Source organism: Sinocyclocheilus rhinocerous, unplaced genomic scaffold (genome assembly GCF_001515625.1).
Source record: "Sinocyclocheilus rhinocerous isolate Xijiao unplaced genomic scaffold, SAMN03320098_v1.1 scaffold872, whole genome shotgun sequence".
Taxonomy (NCBI): domain Eukaryota; kingdom Metazoa; phylum Chordata; class Actinopteri; order Cypriniformes; family Cyprinidae; genus Sinocyclocheilus; species Sinocyclocheilus rhinocerous.
Window position 1 is genome coordinate 83,998 of NW_015639510.1, and position 8,089 is coordinate 92,086.

At 35.7% G+C, this 8,089-nt stretch overlaps 1 long non-coding RNA gene across 1 annotated transcript in view; it reads left to right on the forward strand.

The window, feature by feature from the left end:
- LOC107751279 (uncharacterized) overlaps nt 1-7,517 on the forward strand; it is a 15,243-nt gene extending 7,726 nt beyond the window's left edge. Inside the window, exon 3 of the long non-coding RNA XR_001641222.1 lies at nt 7,266-7,517. This is a non-coding gene — a long non-coding RNA (uncharacterized LOC107751279). The remainder of the gene's footprint in view (nt 1-7,265) is intronic.
- Nucleotides 7,518-8,089: the final 572 nt, after the last annotated feature.

Below are 8,089 nucleotides of genomic sequence, written 5' to 3' on the forward strand. Positions count from 1 at the left end.
TTTTTTATGAAATATCTTACAGCACAGCTCTTTAAAAACTATCATCCTGTGATCATGTTATTTCATACAGGATCTTAGCTTAGCTTTTCCAAACACTAGAGCACAGGATACATTCACATTTTACAATTTTCTAATAGTTTTAAACAAAATGACATGCCATTACATGCAAAAATGTTCTTTGAGTGCTGCGTTAAATGCCTCGAGTGCTGTCAGTTTGCAATGAGAGGTTGAATTGTAAATCCATCTCGCTGTTGTTCTCCATTTGAGTAGCTGGAGGCTTTTCCCAGAGAGAGAGAGAGACTAAGGACGACTGACTTAATTGAAAAGATGCCAATCAATAGTCGATTGGATCAATGCTCTAATTACACCAGCTAGATGACTCCACTTGCCTTTTATCAGTGGAAAACTGACACTCAGAGGGTCGAAAACAGGAGCAAAGATGGCCGTCATCAGAGAGGGCAACTTCAGAGGAAGAGCATCACTTCAAATAGATTGGAAGGGGGCTTTTTCAAGGCACTTTGCCATGAATTTTTCATCTGCATCTGGCTTTGAGGCAGATGGGGGAAGGGGAAGGCCAGTTGCGGGGCAAATCGAAAGCTTCTACACAAACCTGGGCTCTCGGAGCCAAAAGACAGAGAAAACAAGAGGGGGAGGGAGCTGACGGAAGGAAAGAAAACAAGACTATTATTTACAGAAGAGGAACAAAGAGCGGTTTATACTCCAGCCTTGTTTGGATGCTCCCGGTCTCTTCTCTTTAAGTAAACCGGGGCAGAGCAGGAGCTGTGATCTCTGGGACAGTGACAGCAAACCGAGTGGAGGATCCTGCTATTCTTGTCCTGTAGAGAGAAAGAAAGTGACTGCCAGATGCCCTCAGTGGGATGCTGTAAAAAGATAACAGTTCTGGCATCATTTCCTTACCCTCATGTTGTCAAACCTGTATGACTTTCTAATATTAACACCAGTTTAAATCTTCCTGTGTGCTGTAGCTCATTTGCACTTGTATACATTCAAATATAACACATTAAGACACATTGCTGCTTGTTCTTTATCAACGATGAGATGCACGAGAATCAATGGCATTTAACTTCAGTGATGTCAAACCTAGTGCAATGCGTCACGATCAAGCGGCAACCTCCCGCTCTCTCTCGTGAAGCCAACAAGGAAGTGACTTAAACTGTAATTCATCAACTGGCCGCTAGAGGCTGGCTGCAAAAGGGAGTCAATCCCATAGACTCCCCATGTTAAAATGCCCAACTTTACAGCAGAAAAAAACATGTTTACAGCCTGGTTCAAAAAACGGGTGACGTCACGGACACTACGTCCATGTTTTTATACAGTCTATGGTCACGATGCACCATATTTACAATGCCATGTTAAGTATTGGCACAAGAAGAACCAAATTAAGAAACCTCTGTGCATAATTTAAAATGTCTATTTATTTATAAAATACACAAATAATAAAATACATCTATAAATTTTATATATTTAGTTATTTTATTATTTGTGTATTTATATGTATTTAATTTCTGTATCATATTAGTTGCTAAATGTAATAAGACAAATAAATAAAGGAATAAATGACTTGTTAAAACAAATACAATTCCTTTTTTAATCCTAAATTAACTTTTGTATTACTTTTTTCCTTTATTAATTATTTTCTGTATTTATTTGTAACTTTATTTTTATTTTAAATTATTTATTTATTTAAATAAATAAATAAAGTTCGCAACACATAAACTAGTCTGTTTAACTAGAACTGGTTCTACAAACTAGTTTGTAGATGCAACATATTTTATAAATTATTTGTTGTGAGAGAAACAGCACTAAAGAAACCTAAAGTGAGATATATATATATAACTAAGAAAACTCTGCATGCTTAATTCATTATTTTATTAATTAACTTATTCATTCATTCATTCAATCATTCTTTTTTTTATTTTGGTTATCAATTGTATTTGTTTTTAATGTAATGCTTTTTATGTATTTATACATTAAATTTACATTCTTATGTACTTATACATTTATTTATTTTTATGTAATTTTTGTATTTTTATACATTTATGTATTTATTTTGATATTTATATATTGTATAAAATTACATTTATCTGTATCATATTAGTTTGCTTAAGCTTTTCATCCACCTTGGCAGATTTAGCTATGAGACTCATATAAATGAATCTTATTAATTGAAAACCTTAAGTATAATATCTTTATTGCAAGAGAAACAGCACTAAATTAACCTTCATTGATGAATAAAACCGAAGGAAACATTTATTTACATCCCATTCTTATTGTAGTTATTTATTTGAATTTGTATTAATTTTTTATATTTATTGATTATTTCCTGTTCACTATAAAACAAAAATGTTTCTGTGTTAAGTTTTAATGATGGTTATTTGAAAAATGCAAAAAATGCGGAGGAGCTGCGGACAGTAGAAGCGAGATTCTCTGAACTATGACACTGATATGCGATTATAAGACGTTACTCAGCCGACTGAGTCAGAGACTGTCTCATACCGTCTCTATTTTCATGATGCATCTCTGAATTGACACTAGGGAGGACAGAATAGGATATAACCAGAACTGACCTTTTTACGTCTGACGGATTTTGCCCTTCTAAATAATCTCTTGCTCATAGTTCTCATTAATACAACCAAATATCTGATGAAATGCTAGAATTCACCTCCAAAAAAAGCATTTTAGCATGATAAAGAAGCAAAAAGCCCTGCGTTCGACCTCAAATGCTGCAGACAACGGCACTGAATGTAATTCTGAGCTGGAGTCGATAATCATAAGTAATTTATGACCAATGAGAATTCAGCGTCGCATTAGTTTTCTTGAACCTTGCATCAACCTCGTCTCATTTAGCTATATTAAGTACAAAACTCATTTAAACTATCCATTGTCAATAACCTGGGTCACAGCCTGCAAAAGTTCAGTTTTGCTCTACTTTCATTCATACTTGCATTATAGCCGCGATCCAGATATAATGGTGCTCTCTCCTGTTTCTCATGTTAAATTTGGGCTAAATCTAAAAGAGTGGTCTCAGAGTCTGAGATCCCACAGTGGGACTTCCTCTGACTGGCTGCACTTTTAATGAGAGATTTCCCAGTCCTGCCGAATCCTCCGGGCGATGCTTTCGCTCTGACGCTAATGTGCCCTGACTGCTGCGGGCTTGTTAATACAACCAGCATTACCGGGAAGGAGCAGAGGAAGAATAAGAAATTAAACACTTATTAAAAAGCGGCGCTTGATGTGAAGCTGCTTTTATTGCTGGTGATTTATATTGCTCCCATATGAACTACGGCTAAAGTAGATTTTACGAGACCTGACTTCATATTTATTGTTGAAAGCTAAACAACAAATGTGCAACACCACATTTTGGAAGCGTATTTGTTTTCTGGTTCACAAAGTTGCTCAGTAACTTTTGCTTTTCTTTCTGAGATGCACAGTAATTGCTGCAACCTCCTGAGAGACTTTTAATGAGTAGTTATCCAGAATCTTCCTAGCCTAGCGAAACTGGAGCATGAAAATTGCTATTTAATGAGTGCATTTGACTGTTTATTGACTTGTTTTAAAATCATTACGCATGATGCATAAAACCACAATGTCCTATTGAAGTCATTTTGTGGCACAGAGTCCCTAAAGTGAATGTTTTTAGTGCATTAAAATGTCTGTTTTGGTGTCATAGCCATGCTTTAGCAGTTAGCACACATGCTAGTTTGAAACCAAAAAGTGACTTTTCCAGCCCTCTCACTGTTATCTCTTTATTTGTGTATCAATAAAAGTTACAAAAATACATAAATAACTAAATTTTTACATGGTTTCTAAGAAAATGTGTGAGTTTTTGCCTGAGATAATCTGCTTTAGCCAGGATGCTAAGATTTTGTGAGTGTTTGCTAAGTATTGGTAGCTGCTATTCTTTTTGGGTGAACTGCCACTTTAAATATGAGAAATAGTAATAGCAATGCAAGTCCTACTAAAATGTCTCTTTGAAAAGAAAACTTTTTATTGGCACTGTTGTTTTTCTTGTTATTTCAGACTTTAAAAATGCAAATCTAAAGAGTGGGCTCTAAGAGGCAGATTATTCAGACGTCATAAGTGAACCTGCTCAACTGAAATGCAAAGTCCTCTTTGGTGTATGTGTGGGTGATTCAAATGGTATCTGCACAGCGTATAGTGGATTAGCTAGAGTCACTTAATGGCACCTGGATAACCTGTGCTAAAGCCTTTAAATTCTGCAGCAGAATATGAGACTCTTCATACCTATGTTTTAAATGAAGGTATACATGATTAGAAGATGAAAAAGACCATTTCAACAGTTGCTATCACTCTGCAAGATGCACTTTTTGTACACTGAAACATAACATTGTTGAGAAGACAATCCCAGAATGCATTGGGTTTGAAAAAAACTTCCAAGATGGTTGGATGAGTTGAGAGAAATGCTGATTATAGATATAAATATAAGCTGCAAGCAGCAATTAAGGGGTCAAGCACATCAGAGGTAAAATGAAGAGCTAAGGTGCTGTCTTTCATTTCTCAGAAAAGACCAGGGTTCTTCCTGGAGAGCTACCTTCCTGCAGACTTAAGTTCCAACCCTGCTTCATCACACCTGTCTGTAAGTAAGTAGCCCTGAACACCTTGGTTAGCTGGTTCAGGTGTGTTTGATTAAGGTTGAAGCTGAACTCTGCAGTATGGTAGCTCTCCAGGAGCAGGGTTGGAAACCCCTGTTAAAGATATTTGTTGATACAAAATTTTACTACAAAACTTAAAATTATTTTTTGATTTTTTGAACAAGATTTTTGGCCAATCTGGTCAGAAGTTATGAGCAGAAATGTCATCTTTTTAAATATTTTTGACCAGTAGGTGGCGATGTTCCAAAACTACTCATGTGCCTTCAGGTCATGCTTGTTACAACACATACCATGTTTGGTCAGAATCCGCTAAAGCGTTGCGAAGATATAGCCTCATGTCCATTTTTGCATGATTTTCATCAAATTCGTTAACATACTTTACAAAGACGGTTTGGTATATCAAAAAGCTTTTGATATATTTATGCTAGAATGCTCAGAAGATGATCTGAGCCAATTTTTATGAAAATCGGACAAACCGTCTAGGACAAATTCGAAAAAGTAGATTTTTCGCAAAATTCAAAACTGTGAAAACGTTGACACGTAGAGATTAACATTTTGATATGCATTCGACCTGAATCAGAGAAAAAAAGATTTTTGCTTCTAGACCTTACAGTTCAAAGGTTATTAGCTGACATATGAGATTTCTATGGAGCCCCGCACATGACATGCAAGAAAAAATAAATATATCGTGCGCACGATTTACTAATCCGTTCCCTCGATGTACTAATACATGCACACGATTACTATTTTGTTCCCTCGATTTGTTAAATTGTGCGCACAATTTACTAATTCGTTCTCTTGATTTATAAATCGTGTGCATGATTTAGCAAATCGAGGGAACGAAATAGTAAATCGTGCACACGATTTAGCCTACTATTTTCTTTCCTGCATGCCATGTGCGGGGCTCCATAGATTTCTGCTATATTAGCAGAAATGTGAAATTTGGCCTATTGGTGGCGCTAGAGAGTTTGAGACAGAGACTCCAAATTTGCTATGGTAAATGTTGGGACCGTCCTCTATCCATGTGCCAAATTTCATAACTTTCCCGCAAGCAGTTATATGGGCTGCCATAGACTCCCAGAGCCGAAGAAGAAAACTAACGGATAAAGTAGTTTAACTAAAAACTATTCATATTTTATGCATCATTTATGTATTTTTATGCTCTTTTGTGTATATTGTTGTTAGCTTAGAAACAAGCTAACATCAAACTCTGTTGAAATCAATTATTAGTCAAGTCTCAATTAGTTCCAAATCAGTCGTAAATTGTGTGTTTTTTTTTTCTTCAGGATGCTGACTTAGACTCTTTTCTCTCTTCTCTTCTTCCTGTCTCAGAGGTCTGCCCTGCGTTAAGTCCAACTGATCAGGCAGAAATCAGGCTCATTAAAATCTCCCAGCTGTCTTTGCGATGGGCCGTTTCTAATCCCAGCCTCTGCACACTGTTCACACATCAGTGTGTACACGTCTAGATCGGGCGTTTCATTGAAGGTCTCTGCAGTGCTTGTCAGATGAACCACATGCGTACGCGCATGATATCTGGTTTGAGAAATTAGGATGGGTTTGTCACACAGTTTATTTATATATTTGTTTCCTCTGACATTTCAAATGAGTTTATTGAAGGAGTTTATTTCTTTAATAAACAGCTCCAAGGTTTCACAGGAAGGATTTGTGTGATTAGTGAGCATTAGCCTCACATATTTAGCATTTCTGCGTGTTTTGTAATAGGCGAATTGTTATTTTTGTGGCCATGGCAAGCTGTAAAGGGCAAAGGGTTGCTTATAAAACTTTCTGCCTGCCAAATTTTAGTGTATAATCCCAAAAGAGGATTGAGATGGCTAATTGTGTAATAGCAAAATTAAAATATACTGAAATATGGCTTCAAACATGATGGTCAAAATTCATTAACATCTAATCTCTTACACAAACGTTTAGGTGCAGAATGAGGTTAGGTGATGCTTTTTTAGGCATTTCTCCTCCAAAATCTGGAGCATTTTACCAATTCAAATCACTGTAGATAAACTCCAAGGATTAAAAGTTTTAAAAGGCAACTAAAGACATATCCTTTTAAATTATTTTTTAAATCATAATTTCATTCGTTTTTAATACATTTTAAGGTTCTGTTTTTTCCTATTTCCTTTTTTATTTTGTTAAATTTATTGATAGAATATAATATAGATAGAATATAAAAATAAGTAAATTATTGTTATTATTATTATTATTATTAGTAGTAGTAGTAGTAGTAGTAGTAGTAGTATTAATGAACAGGAAATCACTGGTAGAAAAACTTGTCACAGTCTCCCTTGAGTTTGATAGCTTAATAATAATAATAATAAGTAGGGAGACAGGAAATCTCATGTATAATTATGTGTAATTATATATTAAATTAATTTTTAAATCTTTATAATAATAATAATTAGTATTATTGTTATTATTATTATACAATTGATCACACTATTATTATTATTGTTATTATTATATTTGAGATATTAGAAGAAGTATTTGTGTAAAATAAAAATGTAATTTAAGTTGTTAGAGACTCAGTTATAGACTAAATATACGTGAATAGGTGAATATTATGTTATAGTTTGAATTATAAGTTATGGGTGAATATAATCTCTATTTTTCTGCCCATAGTGTGAGTGCAGTAGACGGGGCCCGTGACAGGAGGAGCCACGCCGTGACACAACCCCTCACAGGAGGAGAAACTCTCCGTTGAGCTCCAGGACTGGCAGACCCATGGGAGCCAGCACTCGGCTAACACCAGCAAATAGGATGACATTATTGTGTAATGACGTGTGGGCTTTGGTGCAGTCTGCGTATTACACCACAGGACCAAAGGCCAGATTGAGAGAAACAGAAAGTCTGCAGAGAACCCTGCTCTGTGCTCTTTTGAAGTAGGAGGCACATACATATGTATCAGAGTTTAAGCAGACTTGTTGAAAAAAAATGGAAGAAATATATATATATACTTCTTTTGACCCTTAAGACTTTAAAGAGCAAGGTCAAGGACGAGGACAGCAAGAATTGCATTTATTAATACATTTTTGTTTTTAGTAAAACAAAAAATACAGTGGCTATTTCAGAACCATTTTTTTTTTTGCGCTTGACTAGACTTTACTGAATACTAAAAGACACGTGTTTTGTCTTTCTGCCATGCACTGAGAAAGAAAAAAGGAAAGAATGACAGAAAAATCTATTCGTGTGAAATTGCTTTGCCTGCTCTGGGAGGCTACGTTTTGAAAGGGCCCGTGTGTTGATGATAATTGCAGAGTGTGGGCCTGATTATTCCAGCCACATGCTTTCTGTTAACTGACAGAATAATTACACACTGGGCTTAATGGCTCTCCCGAAGAGAAAGAGTGAGAGAGGACTGAATGATTGCTCTGGATGCGTGAGGAATTCTGATCGCGTCCGACGAGGAATTGCTGAGGAATTGGAAACATCTCTAATGCTTGTGA